At 37.7% G+C, this 17,358-nt stretch overlaps 1 protein-coding gene and 1 long non-coding RNA gene across 2 annotated transcripts in view; one reads left to right on the top strand and one right to left on the bottom strand.

The window, feature by feature from the left end:
- Nucleotides 1-1,808: 1,808 nt before the first annotated feature.
- Nucleotides 1,809-3,909, bottom strand: LOC135311740 (uncharacterized). The gene is made up of 3 exons (XR_010371329.1): nucleotides 3,850-3,909; nucleotides 2,662-2,825; nucleotides 1,809-2,146 (listed from the first exon to the last, which is right to left on the bottom strand). It is a non-coding gene; the product is annotated as an uncharacterized LOC135311740 (long non-coding RNA).
- Nucleotides 3,910-12,781: 8,872 nt separating this feature from the next.
- STT3B (STT3 oligosaccharyltransferase complex catalytic subunit B) overlaps nucleotides 12,782-17,358 on the top strand; it is a 476,425-nt gene continuing 471,848 nt past the window's right edge. Inside the window, exon 1 of the mRNA XM_064444219.1 lies at nucleotides 12,782-12,785. The gene's annotated coding sequence lies outside the window, so the exon portion shown is untranslated. The remainder of the gene's footprint in view (nucleotides 12,786-17,358) is intronic.

The raw sequence follows: 17,358 nt of genomic DNA, 5'->3' as shown, positions 1-17,358 counted from the left end.
TTTACTCTCTATTGACTCTGAGTTCTAAAATTGTTCCAGATAATTACTACAACTAAAACAAGTAAAGGAAAATAGAAATGTGTGTATTTTTTCCAGACTTTCATGTTTAACAAAAGACAGTGGCAAAAACAGAGTATCTAGAAAAGCATCTCCACATATCTGTTGCTATTTGAGAGACCCCTGGAAAAAATGACCAATGCTTTCCTGCTGAAGACCTTAAAAAGGAAATAACAGTTGAACATATTTGAAGTTATGCTGTATATAAATCAGCCATATGGCTTCAACTGTTGTTGTAATTTTCCAATTATGCCTACCATCTAACATTCACTTTTTCTGTTAGTGAAATGCTAGATATTCCCTTTAGCAGCTCTGCTTAAATCATTTGGGATTCACATTTCTATATTCCTAGGGTGGCACATTCTACTTCCAAGATTGATGCTGAAACTTGTTTTGCATCTCTAATTGTTGCCTTATTTATGCTGTAACCCCAGGATATAAAAGACTAGACACTGAGCTGATAGCACTGAGATGAGTTGGAGTAACTCCACCGAATTTAGAGAGGACGCCTCATCTCAGTGAATTAAATGGGAGATTTGTCCTTGACTTAAGAAATGTCAGGATGCTACCCGGTGAATTTATTCAGACTGACAGCAGTGTAAATGAAATTAAAATATGGCTGGTTTGAGGCTGTGGAATAATAAAGAATGCACTGGGGTCACTAGTTTTAAAAAAATCTTATCAAGTGGATTGTGCAGGCAGGCAAACCATATGAGCCATAAGAAAACAGAGAGTTTGGGGTCTCAGACTTTTCCAAGCAATTCTTGGATTGCTTTGCATTTTCTTGGAAAACATATCTTTCTCCAGGGGGAACTGGGATGTTAATGGTCCTTCCCAAATGAGCTAATTGGCTGCATTTTTATGCATTAAAAAGAAATTTTTAAAAAGTAAAAATACTTAGGGCAGTACCAAGGCTGGAATTTTTGCTTTATGTGTTTGCAAGTTGTTGTTTCCAAAACACTGAAGTTAACTCATGGAAGCTTTATCTGATTAAAATCCCTCTTTCTCATTGATTTGCTTCAGCCATGGGATTGACGGTAAGTCTTGACTTCTAGTCACTGTTTGAGAAATTCAGTATTGTAAGTCTTGTCAAACTCATTTTGCCTTTATCACTGGAATGTCATCATATCCCAGGTAAAATGTAGGGAGAGAATTCAGTATACATTTCTGGTCTTTGGATCTGAAATCTGTTCATAAAATTTACCGAAGTACTTAAAACTTCAATAGAAGATTATTCTTTACATTTTTACCTCACACTTCCATTTAATTTGGCTTGCTCATTATGGAGAAATATTTTAATCAGTGAAGTTAGTGAACTGGTTAATCTGTCATTATTTTGCTTTTCATTACCCTCCAAGATCATTCCTGTGGCGCTCCAGTATATTTAACTAAAATGAGGATTTAGCATTCTAAGGCATCAGCTTGTAATGATTCATTATTTCTAATATATTCAGTTCATACCAGATAATTTCAAAGTAAATCCTTTTAACTAGTTCCCTCCAGTGGTCCTTATTTGACCATTGTGCTCAGAAGGACTCCTGGAATTGCTATCCATTAAAACATCTCAGGGAACTGGAATTTAGCCTTAAAATGAAAAAGATAATTAGTGCAGTTTAATGAGGTTTGCTCTAAGTTCATTGATTCACTGAGTTCCCAACAATATATAAGATCATTGTTAGTCCCTATATTTACTGCATATTCCTCCATGAAATATTCTGTTTGTTATTATGTAATGAGAATTTGTGCCTCTGGATCACCTTTATTCAAATATGGAAATGAACTGATAGAAAATATGTGCATGGACATTTGATTCACAAAAAAACCCCAAACATTAAAAATTTACTTAGAAATGTAGGCCTTAAGAGCAGATCCCTAACATTTCCATAATTTTCACAGATCTTTGTATTTGTGGGATTCTGGATGAAAGGGGAGTTATCTGGCAAAACTCCAGAATGATAACATAATAAGTCATCCCCAGGTCACCCCTGCGCAATCAGACGGCATTCAAGAACATGTGGCCCCAGTTTTCCTTCCCTTGGCTGCAGTAAAACGGCTTGACAATTCCAAAGGATTCAGAGGTAAAAATCGCCTTCAAAAGAAAAAAGAAAATGCAAGTTGGTTTTTCTTTAAGATAACATCATGGGAATTCTTAGAGATTTTTATCTGGTTTTGACATGTTTGTTGTGAGGTATTAACTTTTTCTGAATGTTGAACATTTTTAACAGGTTCTGTAGCTAGCTGAAAGCCATTTTGAATTACTACTTTTTGTGAGCATATGTAGTAAATAAAGAAAGTTAGGTGGAGAAAGATTAAGTTCTGTGACTACTGGACACAGTAGATAGTCAGAATTGTTAGCTTCCTAAATATCCTCTCAGCCCAGAGCTTGTCTAAATCTCCCAAAAGCCTCTAACACAAGTAACCTGCATTCTTTTGGTGTCCTCTTTCTCTGACATAATGCTAGTGCTATTTATCATGTGTAAAAACTATAGCTATATTAGATTTAAGTCAGATAATTTATAATTTAGGTTCATAAATGACAAGTGATTTGTTTTGGGGGGAATTCAGGCCTCTGTTCCCTCCTATGGAAGACAGTGACAAGCCTACCTTAGCATTCTTTGGTGGACTGGAGCCACTACTGGGATGGTTATATCCATCTTATTCAGTGAACTGGGTTCCAACAAAATCAGCTGTTAGATTAGTCCAAAGTGCGAAGGGATCATAGGGGGATAAAATACAGTGGGTCTTCAGTCTGTGAAACACTAAACCATCTGAAAAATAGAGATTATGTAAACTTTAATATTTTGTTTTCCCCATCCATATTATAAAGCATTTTACTAAAGCTGCCTGGGAAACAAAAGTGCGATTTTATATTTCTCACTAAGACCATAGGATTTTTTTTTCTCCCTATGGAAAAAGCCACTAACTAGCTAGTGGCTAGGGCAGCTAGGTGGGATACGGGAACCACACATTAAAGTCTTTGCTCTATAATAGAAGAGGAAAAGCAGCCTAGATCTTCTACATGTCATCTGGGTGACCTAATCACTAATCTCTAGTGTTCAGCCACTTTTAAAACTCTCTTGTGGGCACTCTTCGGCTCAGTATAGCTAGGGACTCACTGTGTCAAATTAAAGAGCTCTCTTCAGCACGCAGAATAGACTACTCACTTGGGAGACAGCAGGTCCTTCTTTAAAACACAGACCTTGAGCCACATCTCATCCAAGTACCAGATAATTAATTACACCAATCTGCACATAGTTCATTTTTAAATTTGTTTCAGAATTTCGCTGTTGCCAGCAAAGCTTCACTAGGAGCATTACTTGGCATTGGTCAAAGGGTTTACTTAATGGGTATTTACCAAAGTAGAAGTCTTTTGCTGAAAATAATTTCTGAGCAGCTCTATTTATTGAATGGAAAGGTAAGCTAGCTGCTAAACCAATTTTGTTAGTTCCTCAAACACTTTTGGAAGCAAATTTAAAACTGGCTTTTGAACCACAGGCTGTCAAGTAATATATAGTGTAAATATTAATTAGAGGAAAGAGAGTGTCTTTTAATTAACTGTAATTTAAAATGGTCAATGTAAACTCCATTTTATCAGCGCAGCTTCTTGTTGTTGTTGTTGCTGTTTTTTAATTGTTACCTATGGCCCTCTAAACTTCTCAGTAATCCAAATTAAATCTTTCCCAAAAGACCTAATTAGGCCTTTCCCAAAAAAAAAACATAGCATAGAAATGTCAAGAATAACTTCTACAATATGTTGGGTAAAGGACAAACACCCTTGTCAAAACAGGATACCTGGTCAGAACCGCAGATCACTCAGCAGTCTCCCTTCACACACATTGCTGCCCAGATTAGAGATAGCCAGGAAGTGCGTGTTGTTTACTTGGAAGCTGGCATGAGAACTGCACTGATGTTCCAGCTCACCAGGATGGAGAGGGGACGTAATAAAGAATGCAGCAATCATCCACAACTTCCCTCCCTCATCCTCCACGACTTTTTGACCATTAGCTTAGTTTACTTTTAACAATGGGGGGAAAAAATAGTCATGTCGTCCTAATCTTTTCTTTTTAATTGGCTTCAGTTTAGCTATGCTTGCTTGGGTGGGTTTTTGTTAGTTTTTTTTTTTTCTTCATGTTAAATTCAGTTTCTTTAGAATACTTTCCTCTGTCTTGTAAAATGTTATTAGTTGGTGCTGCATACTTGGGGGACCAGCATCCTGTGTTTGGAGTTGGGTACAATGGCAGTGACAATGTGTGTCCTCTGTGACATGATGGCAAAATTCTATATGAATTGTTCCATACATTCTCACACATGGGGTGTGAGTTTACTCTGTAGAAAATGCTGCAGGCAAAGAAAAACCACAGCCTTACAATGGCTATTAAAATAATATCGTTTATAGGGCTGATTATCAAAGATTTTAAAAGGCAAGGATGCCCTTGATGGTCACTGCTGTGGTCTGTTACTGTTCTGGGTTTCTGGAAGCTCAAGGGGAACACAATGTCCTGGACAAGCAGCCTTCACAAATGTTTTTCAACACTACAGAGCTGGACCTAATAATACCGTGCTTTTATCTCCTTGTGCTTCTGGGTTCTGTCTTTTTAATGTGTCACCAAAATCACCCAAAACCAGGAATAAAAAAGTGTCAGAAACATTTCCTTAGTAGTTATTTTTGCATGGAATAAAGTGAACAATGACCCACAACAGGTTTGAAGGTAGAGCTTGGAGAGTTAGTAGTTTTTCTACAGTGGTCACTTTAAAGGAGCCTTGTGGGAAAAGCTTGCCTCATGTTTAAAGATATGAAATACAAGTAACGGCAGTTCTGTGGTCACATTCCACAAAACATATTGCTGAATGACTAAAGTTACTGATTCGTCTAAAAGCTGCACAGAATGATGCAAATAACCTGATAACAGAGACATATTTTCAGCTTTGAGAGCTCTGACTGCAGCAAGGGAATACTTTAAAAGCTTTCCCTCTGCTGTTACACTGACTGGGCTCCAGCAGGACTCATGATCCAAAACCCAAGGTAAGACTTTGAAAGTGTCTTAGTCCATTGACTTGTGGTAATAGAAGATAGTTTGCTATAGAAATCCCATCATACTTCTGTTTTGACCAGAGTTAAATGGCAGAAAGAATCGGTACAATGCCATTTACCTCCTTTCCAAGTTACTGACGCTAGAGTTGAAGAACAATAAGGTACAAAACCCAGGGATGCAATATGTCTGATGGGGCATATAAAGCTTCAGTAGAAGAAAACAGCTCGAACCCAGAATGTTCAAAACACTTTTTTCTTCATTTGAGGACTTTCAACCCAGACTATTCAAGTACTAACCTTTTCTTCCATTGAGGAATCTCAAGGAAAATATTAATCACATGCCATCTTTTGGGCTATAATTCACAGGACCAAAATATATGTATAGAAGCTGACTTGCTTTGGGCAGAAAAATACTAATCTAAAAGCCCATTAAGCCAACTAAAATAACATTTATAGCAAAAAGGTGCCTTTATACTCTAAAATACTACTCATGACAAAATGTATTCAAATTATCCTTTGTGAAGATAAAAAGTTTCAAATGTGTCATGTAGATACACTATATATTTCAGTTTGCGTGGTGTACTTTCTTGGTTAGGCAAGGGAGCTGGTCTGGCAGCTTAATGTTCACTAATGTGGAAATACTATAGAGGACAGTCACAAAATTGAGTTTTAGCCTCATCCAAAGCAAGGCCTTTGTGGGATTTCCCTGCTTTCAACTTGTACATCAAGGGACATAACAGAAAATTAACTAGAGTTTACATGTATTAAGTATTGTGCAGGCAATTTGAGTAAAACTGAAGATAGAATTTCAAAGCCAACTCAAGCCTGTATAAGTGTCTACACAAGAGATTAACGTGCCTTAATGGGAATTCAGATTAACTGTGAGAACAGAATCTGAACCCTAGGCTGGTGATTACTTACACTTTGTACAGGAAATACATAGTTACTTCCTTCAATCAGCGATTAATATGATTGAATCTGGCAAACTAAAAATTGTTTCTGACTGACAGATCACTTTTTAACAGCAGACTTGTAGACAAATTTCTGAAAGTTTCTTTAGAATTTTTCTGATTTATTTTTGAAGCGGTTAAAGCAAATGTGATGTTTAACATCCCCATCATTTGAAATATACGTGTGCTTGACTTTATTACCAAGTACAACCTACTCGGATTCTGCTTTGTACTTGAAGAGCTGCAAGGCATCATAATGAGTGGATAAAAGTTGGGTTTGCAGGACCCAAGTTAGAAAACATTAATGCGCCGCTTTCTGTCTTCTCTTGATGAGATAATGGGAAAATGTGTAACTCGCTGCACTTGTGAGGCTATAGGCATCAAACATCAGAATTAGAAAATTCTGAAGCCATCCTAAAGACACATTTACTCACTGAGTAGTGAATACTTTGAATAGTTTCCACTCAAATTCTGAAGTATTTTCAAGACAAGAAATCATCCGACTCTTTTTACCAATCCCGGCACTACTTTCTTTCCTAGGAAGGATATTAATGTCTGTCTTTGTTTTCGTTGGGTTTGGTTTTTTTTGTTGTTGTTGTGGGTTTTTTTCTAGCTTAAAAGCAAAACAGAATGAAATATCGCAGTGATTTTCATGCAAATACTACTTTTAATTTTGTTTTATTCTGATCACAAAGATTTATTTTTCTATAAGAGCACTTTAAACCTTCTTCTTAAAAAGCATGCAATTTCCCTCCAAATCAGTTATTTTTGTAAATTAACTTTAATAATGTGTTCGAAGGGGGTTGTTTTTGATAAATAAACCAATAATTTTTCTAACAAAAAATGTCTTTCTACTAACTACCAATATATTCTGCCTCAATACCAAATAACAATTCCCGGAACAAGGAACACAGATTCTCCTCTTATTTAATTAGAAGACTTGTTTCTCATGGGCACTCATGCTGATTTATGAATACCTATTGTTCTTAATTTAACTATGCATTCAGTTTTGCACAATGGAAGACACATACACTCTGGCCTTGCTTCATTCAACATACATACAAGACCCAAGGTTCTATGTGTTTTACTGTTAAGCACCTATTAGGTGCTTAATTCTAGGAACCCTTGGGCTACAATAAATATAATTTTATCAAGCAATTAACCCAGGAATTCTTTGAAGAATGCAGGGGGAGGTCTTCTGTTCTTTAAGTTGGTGAACGTCGCAAAGTCTAATAAAAAGAGGGGTTTTGTTTCAAGTGCTTTAATGGGAGAAAATTTAAGTAAGCATCTAAAGCTTCAGGGGCTAAATTCTTCTGTCATTAACAGTGATATAAATTTCCTGAATTCAGGGCAAATATAATTATGAAACAGCCTGTTTTCCTGTCTTATTTGAGCTTATTCTTATCTCTTATGTCTGCGACACTGAACACAAAGTCTCCTGAAAGCAAAGATGAGATACTCGGGTTAGGAGTGTTCTTCACTCCTTCCCTCCCCTCTTCTTCTCCCCTATTCTTTTTTTCCCCTTTCTCTCATCTCCCCTCACTGGTACACTGTCTCTGGTCTATACAGGTGGAGGTATACAAAAATAAGAAGCCATTCTGAAGCAGTAAGTACAACTCGAATCTTAAAATAGATGGTGTGTGTGTTTGCTGTTGAGGGTTTCTTTCCAGTAAGCTTTTATAATTCTGGATAATTGGTGTCAGGACCAGCTAATGCATCCCTACTTCTTCAGGGCCAGTATCGATATTTTTGAACTATCAAGAAGAACTGGAAGATGATTTTTAAATCTCACCTGAGTTTAAATCTTTGGTGTAGACTTTTGTCAGCTTAAGTTGTGAAAAGCAGCAAGCCATAAATAATTTTGAAGGAATACAGGCTTGGGTGCACCATGTATGTCCACCCAGCTCTTTCCAGACAAAATGTTTTTGATGCATCATATACATGAGCAAAGCCAGGCATGATTTATCTGTTAAAACACTCTTTGACTCTGCATTTTGGTGTTTCTGTCAACAGAACTTACTGTGTTTGATCTACTTGCATGTGAGATGCCTCTAGGTCATCATTTTCTCATTACCACCCTAGTTAGCTTTGAGCAAAACTAAGTGTCATCTTGATCAAGTTCAAACTCATTCTCACTGGTTTTGATTGTAACATCCACAACTGAAACTTACAGCCCTTCTGAAAGTAATGTCTACTTCAGATTTCTCATGGTATGTTGGCACTGTGGTAGCTGAGAGTGACTGGTGGATTGTGCATCTGATAGTTAGCACTCTCTGGTCCAGGTAGATCCTCCCCATCTTTGTCTGAGTGGAGAGTTAGATGAAGTAATGCAATCAAGCAGAGTCTTCATGCTATAACAGAAAAAAGGAATACGGCAGATATTTATGTGAAATATTAAAGGAATATATCTCATTGCAGCAGAATAGAATCAGAGTCTCCTATGGAAATCATCTGGCCATTTCCTTGTGCCAGTGTCATTCCTGATAGATATATGTCTCACCACTGATGGGGAGATTGTAGAGCTTCCTGCAACTTACTGCAGTGTTTTACTTTCTTGCTGTTAGAAAGCCCCTCCCAATGCCCATCCTGAATCTTTCTTACTGCACTTTAGGCTGTACTAGTCACAGAGATGGGATTTTCCTTTTTGCAGTAGCAGCAGCAGCCTTCTGTGTTTGAAATATTAACAACTCCCCCCACCCCAACTCATTCAATCATTCCTTCAAGGTTGTTTCCAAAAATTTGTGTTCCTTTGTCCCGTTCCCCCTCCCCCCCCCCCCCCCCCCCCCCCCACATTGTTCCTATTGTTCCTGATTCTTGAGTTCAAATCTGGACACAGGGCTACTGCTTCACTCAGCACTAATATAGCATCAGCTGAAGGAAACTGGAGGTTGGCTTCCTATATCTTGAAAATTGGTTTATATATGTATCCCAGTGTCATATTTACCTTTTTCCTCCAAACAGCATGACACTGTTAACATGGCTTCTGAGCCACTATAAACCCCAAATCATTCCTAAAGACTCCCCATCTAATGAACTCCCTCCTATTAGAATTATACAGTTATGCAGTTAATTATTCTTACCTTACTGTAGATCCTCAATTTGGCAGGATCACTTTGAATTCCAATTCTGTCCTCCAAGGTACTCACAATTCTTCCTAGCTCCATGCCACTTGCAAATTTAATAAGCACATTCCTATAATATATATTGATTACAAAAAAAACTCTGAAGATGTTCCATAGTTGTAAATCATTGCTGACTTAACTATTCATATGAATGCTGCTGGGTTTTTTTTAATTGCTGAAAATTCACTAATTATGAAAATGCTACTAAAGAGGATTTAGTGTAGGTTCCATGCTGGTCTATAGTTCCAAAAGTCCTGAACTGCTGCAATTCCAGATTTTACATCAAGTTTTCTGAAAGTCCTGTATGACACATTCTCAAACGGGGTAGCATTATAGTTCCATTTTCGTTCTAATATCATTACTCAAGGCATTCAGAATTTAAACTGGTTTGAACTGAATCTTCTTCTTTTCTGGTTTCCAGATGGACATCAGTTTCTTTGCATAGAAGCTAAATGTAATAATTTCTATCCTCCACAAAGAAGCATTTTAAGGATTTACCGTATTGCAGATTCAGCAGGGACTTCACTGTTAAATGTACTGTGGTATGGGAGTGATAACTGTTACTAGACAACACTATAAAAATTCTTCTTGCATTTTGCTGATTATTCTTTCCAAAACAACAGCCTATCCATGAGTTATGATCCACTTCTCTGAGTGAATGCTGGTATTTGTTTTAGAAATCTACATCTATTTAAAACAAGCCTTAGCTCAGTTTGATTTACTGAGCATTTAAGCCCCAAAGGATGCATAGTCAATGCATTCCATTAAAGAATAGATACACAAATCTACCGGCAATGGCCAGAATTTGCTTATTGCTTGGTACGTTTACAGCATGGGTCTGGGCATCTGAGCTTTTGGTTTCGGCTACTGACTGTGTGTGACTGTCAGTAAATTATCTAACATTTCTGTGCTCAAGTTCTTTTAGCTGGGCATTTTACCAACCTCAGAGGGGTATTACAAGATTGAACTAAGAACTGCCCTTTTTGGTTTCTTCAGATAAAAAGTGTTGTCTAGGAGGTGCCAAGCAGTACTGAAAATCTAGAGGGACTGTCCTGATGTTTAGGATGTGGTTCTTATTTTCCTTACTTATTTTCCTTACTGTTGAGATTCACTGACTTCAGCAGTTATTTCTGCTATTCATTTGGAAAAACTGTTCTTCCAGCAGGCTCATTCTGCCAGTGGGTAGAAACTGGGCTAGCGTTTTCTATTTCTCTTCTTCCCAGAGAGGAAGAAGCAGTTGTAACAAAGCTTATGTAAATTCTAAACATATTCTTGTTTCATTTAAGAAATAATATCTGCCTTGGAGCAGAGATGGGTCAGCAGGGCCAAGGGCAGGCCCTTTATTTTGAATACCAATACCTTTACTCCCCTGCATAACCTGGGGCTTAGGAATGATCTCCTGAGAAACAGATGCTGAGGGCAAATTTACCTACAGTTTTGCATGACTCTTCTTGCTTTCTGCAGCCTTGTGCAGATGTAGTGAATGGCTTTGCAGGATGTTTTCCTTCACAGCTCCATGCACTGATGGCTCTTTAGGAAACATGCTCAGGAAGACAGTCAGTTCACCCCTTGGCAACGCTTGCAGTATTATCAGTTATAGGAAGTCAAGGCCTCATTTGAAATAAAATTACCAGTATTATCATGCTATTTCTGTATCCCTCGATGTACAATTTTACTTTTCCAAGATCACACGTTTATTAACTTCAGGTTCCTAGAAGGGTTTCACTTCTTATCTTCCACACCAGGCTAAAGGCACTTTTAAGCTCTTTGTGATTCTTCTCTTACAGCTTCTCCCTTCTTCTTTTAGCTGTGTACAAGTGCCTTGTAACTTCCCCCTGGAGTATTGTCCAGCCACATTCTAGAAGAACCCAGTCAAGCACTTGTAAAAATAATATTTGCTAAAAGATTGCAAGGGTGTTTGTTTAAAAAAGTTTGTGAAGCAGTGTGTTGCCTTCATCCCTCGTAACCTTTTGGATAAATTTGTATTATTTTTAGGTTTTTATTAGGTCATCATTCTTATGGTTCCACAATTTAAGAAAAAGAAAAAAATACTGCAAGCAGAAAAACATGAAACTTGAGATTTTATAGTGGACTTCAGATTCTGGCAAGTGGAAAAATAGCAAATACTTGAATATTAACAATATAATCACTGATTTTGACAGTGTGTTCTCCTCCTCCTCAAACACTTCTTTAGACAGCTCAAGACATGAACCCTTTCTATTTTTACTTTACATCAAATCAGTTAATAGTTTTTTAGGATTCTTTCAATAATACCTTTTAAAATCTATCACATTTCCACCTCATACTTCATCACACAAATATTGTTGTCCATATCCAAGCTAGATCATAAGTTATTTAACTTCTTTATAGACATATGTGATCATGAATATGTTATTGGAATTCAGAAACAAGAATAGCAACATGCCTTCTTATGTATCAGCTATGAAGGAAGCTGGGGGTAAGGAAGTAAACAAATGTTTCCACCAAGTAGAGAGGAATTTTTCAATAACTTATGTTCAGTTTAGCTACAAAAATTTGTATGTGTATTATTCGATCCATCAAATACTGGTGCCATTTCCTGTAGCTATTGAACTGTGTGATTTATTGGATCGAGGCTAATAATATGCTCATTTATATAAACATATATTCAGTACAGCAGTGTTTCATTTTTAAATGGTTATGAGTTAAACCAGGAGTTTTTAGAGGCAATGAACTATATGGCATACCTGAAGCATGCAGTCCTTCCAAAAAATTTCACCAAAAATTAATGGAATTTGTTGTTTACAATGAGTTGTGAACAAAAATATCAAATCAATCATTTTTAGCAGCTGACATTCACAGTCTCAGAGTCATTATCACTTATAAACAGCTAAATGTACTAAGTTTGAATTATAAAATAGTGAAGATTTTCTGTTCTTGTCCGCAGCTCTGACTAGACCATTCACCAATTAATTTTTCTCCAGGCAGATGCCACGTACAATTTAACAACCTATGAAATAACTGCTATATCCTTAAGGAATGCCAATATTATACACAAAAGATAATAATAGTTGATGTTACCACTGACAGGATTCTCTATGTAAATTCTTTATTACTTGGACAGAATCTATGCATTGCTTAAACTGGCTGTATTTTCTACCTGTACTGTGTACTTCTACGTTGTTCTGTGTTAAAAAGCAATTACATCTGATCTTTTTGAAAACACTGTACTCGCCACAAAGAAATCCAAGTATTCTTACTTCATGTGGAAAATCTTCTTACTTCATGTGAATATGCAACAGTAAATTGAACTAATACAAGTAATCTCAGTGTCCCTGCAGACTACAAGATTACCAGACAGAAAAAAAAAATGTATTAACTTATCTCAGCCTGATTTTTTTTTTAACCTCACCCCTCAAAAGTATTTCTCATCTCAGAAACTGCTAATAAATGCAGGCAATGACCTTGCTTCAAATTAACTAACAGGGAGCCCTAGTTGAAGAGCCTGGCTCATTTTTTGTCATATGGAGACACCATCAGTGACTTGATTAGTCTTTGATAAACCTGTTTAGGATTTAAAAAATATGAGCAGGGTGACACAAAGGGAAATAAGTTGAGTTAAACAGCAGCTCAACTGGGGGAACTGTAACAGCCAGTATTAGAGACTGACTTTTCAGGCCTTGAGAAGGGCTTATGAAACTGCATCTACTGCACTGATGCTCCCATCCACTGAGCTGCGATTAACACAGTTCCATATGAAGCTGGGGAAAAAACAGGATTTAGCAATATCTGCAAAATGTATTGTTCTGAAGAAAAAATAGTCTAGTTTGGCTGGTGGGTCTAGGGTAGGTGCCAAGACAGCTAAATCATCAGCACTCGAGCACTCCTGGGAAAGAGTGTGGAAAGTCCCCTGATTTTATGCAGTGTGTTAAAACAGTTCTTTTGTTTGCATGGTGCTAAGGTTGAATAAGATACCATCTGTGCTCAGTTTTACATCTTATGACAGGAATAATGACCATAATTGTCTGTTATCAGCTCCTGTTACTCATAAAAGAGATGTGAAGACGGGTACACAGCAAAGCAGGCCTGGGTGGATGTCCACTTGTGGCTCTCACCTGCAAAGGTTCAAAAAATGCAGTAGGAGCCTGCAGAGATTGGAGGCAAGAAGCAATGCTGTCTAAGAATTAGCTCAAAATCAAAAGAATTAGGAAGACTTTGGGAATGGTAACACAATTGGGGTTTGGTTCCTGTGGTAAGAAGGCATAAGTAGTCACAGACTATGTACTTATGACTAAATTAAACGTGCCCAGGACTGGCTTTGAGGCTAAATGGCATGGAAGAGTCTGTCGATACTGTAAAAATTTCTGACCCTCCAAATCAGAATAGCTGCATCCAAATTGTCATTGGGAATGATCATGGCCAGTGTCAACTTTTGAACTAGGCCCAGGACTTGTTTGAAAGATGGGCTGTCATCCTTGGGCCAAAACCATGCCTGGAAACATTATAACAATTTAACAATGTTCATGACTGAGACACAGTGATCAGGAATGTTCCTGGAACCACTTCATTTGCCACTACAGATGTAGTCTCTGTGTTCAGGTATACCTCTGCTTGTGTGTCTCCATGTATGACAGTTGAAACCATCAATTTAAAATATAACGTAGAGGTAGAATTATTGATTATACCAAGTGACACAAGGTACAATAAAGAGTTTTTGACTGAGGCAAAACCCACAGTGTGAGTTATGCCTCATGTACATCCTAATATATTCTTTCTCTCTTTCTTCCTAATTTGTGGTTTTCCATTATTGGCTGAAGTGCTAAGACTGTTCTTGAGCTTATATTTGTGGTTCAGAAGGTGCTTTCACAAATGCCAGAAAAAATAAGTGAAAATCATACTCTCAGTGTATACCTTGAACCCCCAAAATTTGTTACTACAAACATCTCACCTTGATCATGGTTTTGAGTTCCCAGAGTACTTGGAAACCAAGTTCATCATGCTGTAGCTTAGCCCACATATCAGTACGTAGAAATCATGATGAGACAGCAGTATGAACCTCCAACATTCCTTTTGCTGTTGTTAATTGGTTTGTTTTTTCTCTTGGTTTAAGTAGTTTAATTTCAGCAAATATCTGGCACATGGCTGAAAAGGGCAGGGTACGTTAATCAGAGACTACTAGGGCCCTGCATAGAAAGATACATTAACGTGGCTGAGAGCCTGAGGCCTTGCAGGTGGCTGAGCCACCTCCTCTGTGGTCAGTGGGTGAGAAGGCAAAATGCAGTAGGCTCAGCTGGCTCGGAACAAGTAAAGACATCTGAAGACTGTTAATGAAATAACTAGATGACTTGGTGGTTGTTTCCGTCAGGTAATACATAGGAAAACCTTGAGTGATGGAATCTGCATCTTACTGCGCTGTGTAGCAGAGAGGCAAAAAGTGTCGTGACAGTAAACTTGAGTTGCTACAGGGAAGAAACTGGCAAGAGTGTGGGAGGGGTATAGGGTGATCTGGTAGCAAGACGTTACTGCCTTATGTTAAACAATAGGCATATAAGCTTTTATTGGTATTGGTCAGCTTTGCTTAAACTTAATGGAAGAATTACCCCATGTTAGTGTTTCAAAGCTATAGGCAAGCATTAGTAGAGAGTTATATCAGTAACGCTGAACCTGGGAAATAACCTTTGTGCTGGCAAGTGTGTGATGCTAGAACTTTGAATATTGCTGAGAAATGGAGACCTGTCCCATCATGGTGTCCTGACTCTTCTAAGCATAAAAGCAACCTGAACAGCAAAACAGGAGTGTGTTGTTTGAGAGGCAAACATATGTCCCCTGCCAATGCAGACAGGAATCTTTTTTTTTTTTCAGATAATTCTGTGTAATTCCTAGACTACAGCAGTATCTGATCAATCTCTGTTCTGAATCTTGTACATCTATCGGTGCTCTTTTCCAGATGGGATATTGAGGCATGGAAAGCCCATAATTTGCCTAAGTAGTATGGACTATCTGTACCTAAGCAGGAAATGAGCTGGGGCTCCAGAGCAAGGCTGTCAGCATAGGGTCATCTACTTTCCCTGTGCCATAATGCTTCTTGTGAAATAAAATGCCTTCCTCTGCACCCCTGGGAATCTAATTCTGTGTACTGAATAAATAAAAGAGTGAAAGCAGGAACATGGATAATATTCTTTCCCTTTTAAGAGTCTGCAGGCTTATTTATTCTGTGTTCATATTTCACTTTTCCCTATCTACCTTCCACATTTTCTGTATTTCCTTCCACGTTTAAAACATACTGTCTCTTTCACATGTCATTCTTTCTTAACAACATAATACTTGACATAATCTGCCCTCTGGATCCTTTCTGTGGTGTAATTGTGTTATCTTTGTTGTTATTGATTTCTGTTGCTAGGGGATGAGGTCGTGCCACTTCTGGCCAGTTCTTCTTTGCAATTCAGCTGTATTCTTTTAACTCTTAAAGATTTTCCTCCTGAGAACACTGAGTGCCAAGTTTTGAAGTCATACAAAAATGCCAGCAATCCCAGAGGATGATTTTGTCTGAGGAAAGATTGCAAGATTTAATTATAAAAAGGAGAACAGATAGCAATTGGGAGAGATTCTGATCTTAGCCGTTCCTTTCTGAGAGCAGAATGTGGCCAATGAACTTTGGTTTTTTTTTCTGCAGCCCTGCTATGTTATTGTTCAACAGTTTGAATGCTTCCAAGTCAAAATATTATAGGATTTCTTTATCACTTAAGATATCTTTATTCAAGATGAAAACTAAACTTTATCTTTATTCGACAGTAAGTTGCACACTTCCAGCTGAATACCTTTTTTTGTTTTTGAAAGGGGCATGTTCTTTCGAAATACGTAAATTATTTTTTCTCTTCACTGAGTTTCTGGGTTTTTATCAAACTCATATCCCATTTTCTCTGCAGAAAATAAATTTGGTTCCACAAAATGAAGGGGCTGATGCAGAACTTTTAAGATTTGAATAACATTTAAAACTGAAGGCAAGGGTGAAATAGCCAAGGGAGGCTTTTTAAAATGGAATTGTGTCTTTCAACATAAACTGGGATTTGTTTCTGTCTGTTTCGTTTGGTTTTTTTAAATGAACCTAAGACTGTTAGGTGCTGTTCTCCTGGGTGAGATTTTCATATGCTCTTGGGGAAAAATCTATAGATTCAGACTTCCTGATTAAACTCTCACGATCTTACTGCAGCGTTTTACTAAGTGCTTTGACATCTGCCTGCCTCTCTGAGAGCCCACAGTATCACTCAAGGATTATGGAAGCTGGCAGCTCAGCTACTGTGGTCCACAAACAGTCGCTTGCTTATCTATGAGGTGTCAGGTGGGAGCAGACAGGCTATGCCAGAACCTTGTCCATGGTCTGCTTCAGCTTGTTCTGGGTTTTGCAGCTGGCTGAGCTGCTGAGCCCCAGCTGATATGCACTGTGGTTGAAAAGGGCTGCCATAACGTCATGGCAGACTCTGCAGAACACTACAATGGTTTATCTGGCAGCTGCAGAAAACAGTGAGATACAATAATAGAGTATTTTTAAGGGTTTCTAACATATTGTTTTATTGCACCTTGACTATCATTTGCTTTCCTTGCATAAGGCTGTCAGACACCACTCAATATTTAACACTTGAAATTGTATAATTAATTACACCTAATTTGATACGTGGCAGAAGGTGGGAGATCCTCTTTCAAATTGTTTTTTAATGTTTTCAGTTAAAATTTTGTTGTTACAAAGGTGCCTCTGGGAGAGATTCTCAGAATTATATTCCTTTGTACACAATAAGTGTCCAAGTTGTAGTGAAGCTGGTATGAGAATCTACATTTATATTTTGGTCTATGTCCATGTTCCTGGCTTGAGCAGGGAGATATACATCTCTTCCCCTTGCCTAAGACTGCTTTTCTTGTAAGAAATACTTTTGTGCTTTCTGTATTAATATGCCTTTCACCCTGCTCTTCTCACTTTGGTAATGAATATATAACTGAAAATGTCAAATATATCTGCCATCAAATTGCATATAGGCAAGGGGTAGTAGCCTCAGAAAGTAGTCTTTGAACTTTTAAACCCAAGTGTTTGCACCAGATTTTTTTTGTATTCTAACCTAGCATGAAATGTGTCCTAAACTGAATGTACTTGTGCTCAGGCAAAATGCACTGCTTACAGACTGCATGGTTCAAATGACTCATGAGTATTATGCTGTACAGTGCAGAG

Source organism: Phalacrocorax carbo, chromosome 2 (genome assembly GCF_963921805.1).
Source record: "Phalacrocorax carbo chromosome 2, bPhaCar2.1, whole genome shotgun sequence".
Lineage (NCBI taxonomy): Eukaryota > Metazoa > Chordata > Aves > Suliformes > Phalacrocoracidae > Phalacrocorax > Phalacrocorax carbo.
This window is presented reverse-complemented; position numbering and strand designations above follow the sequence as displayed.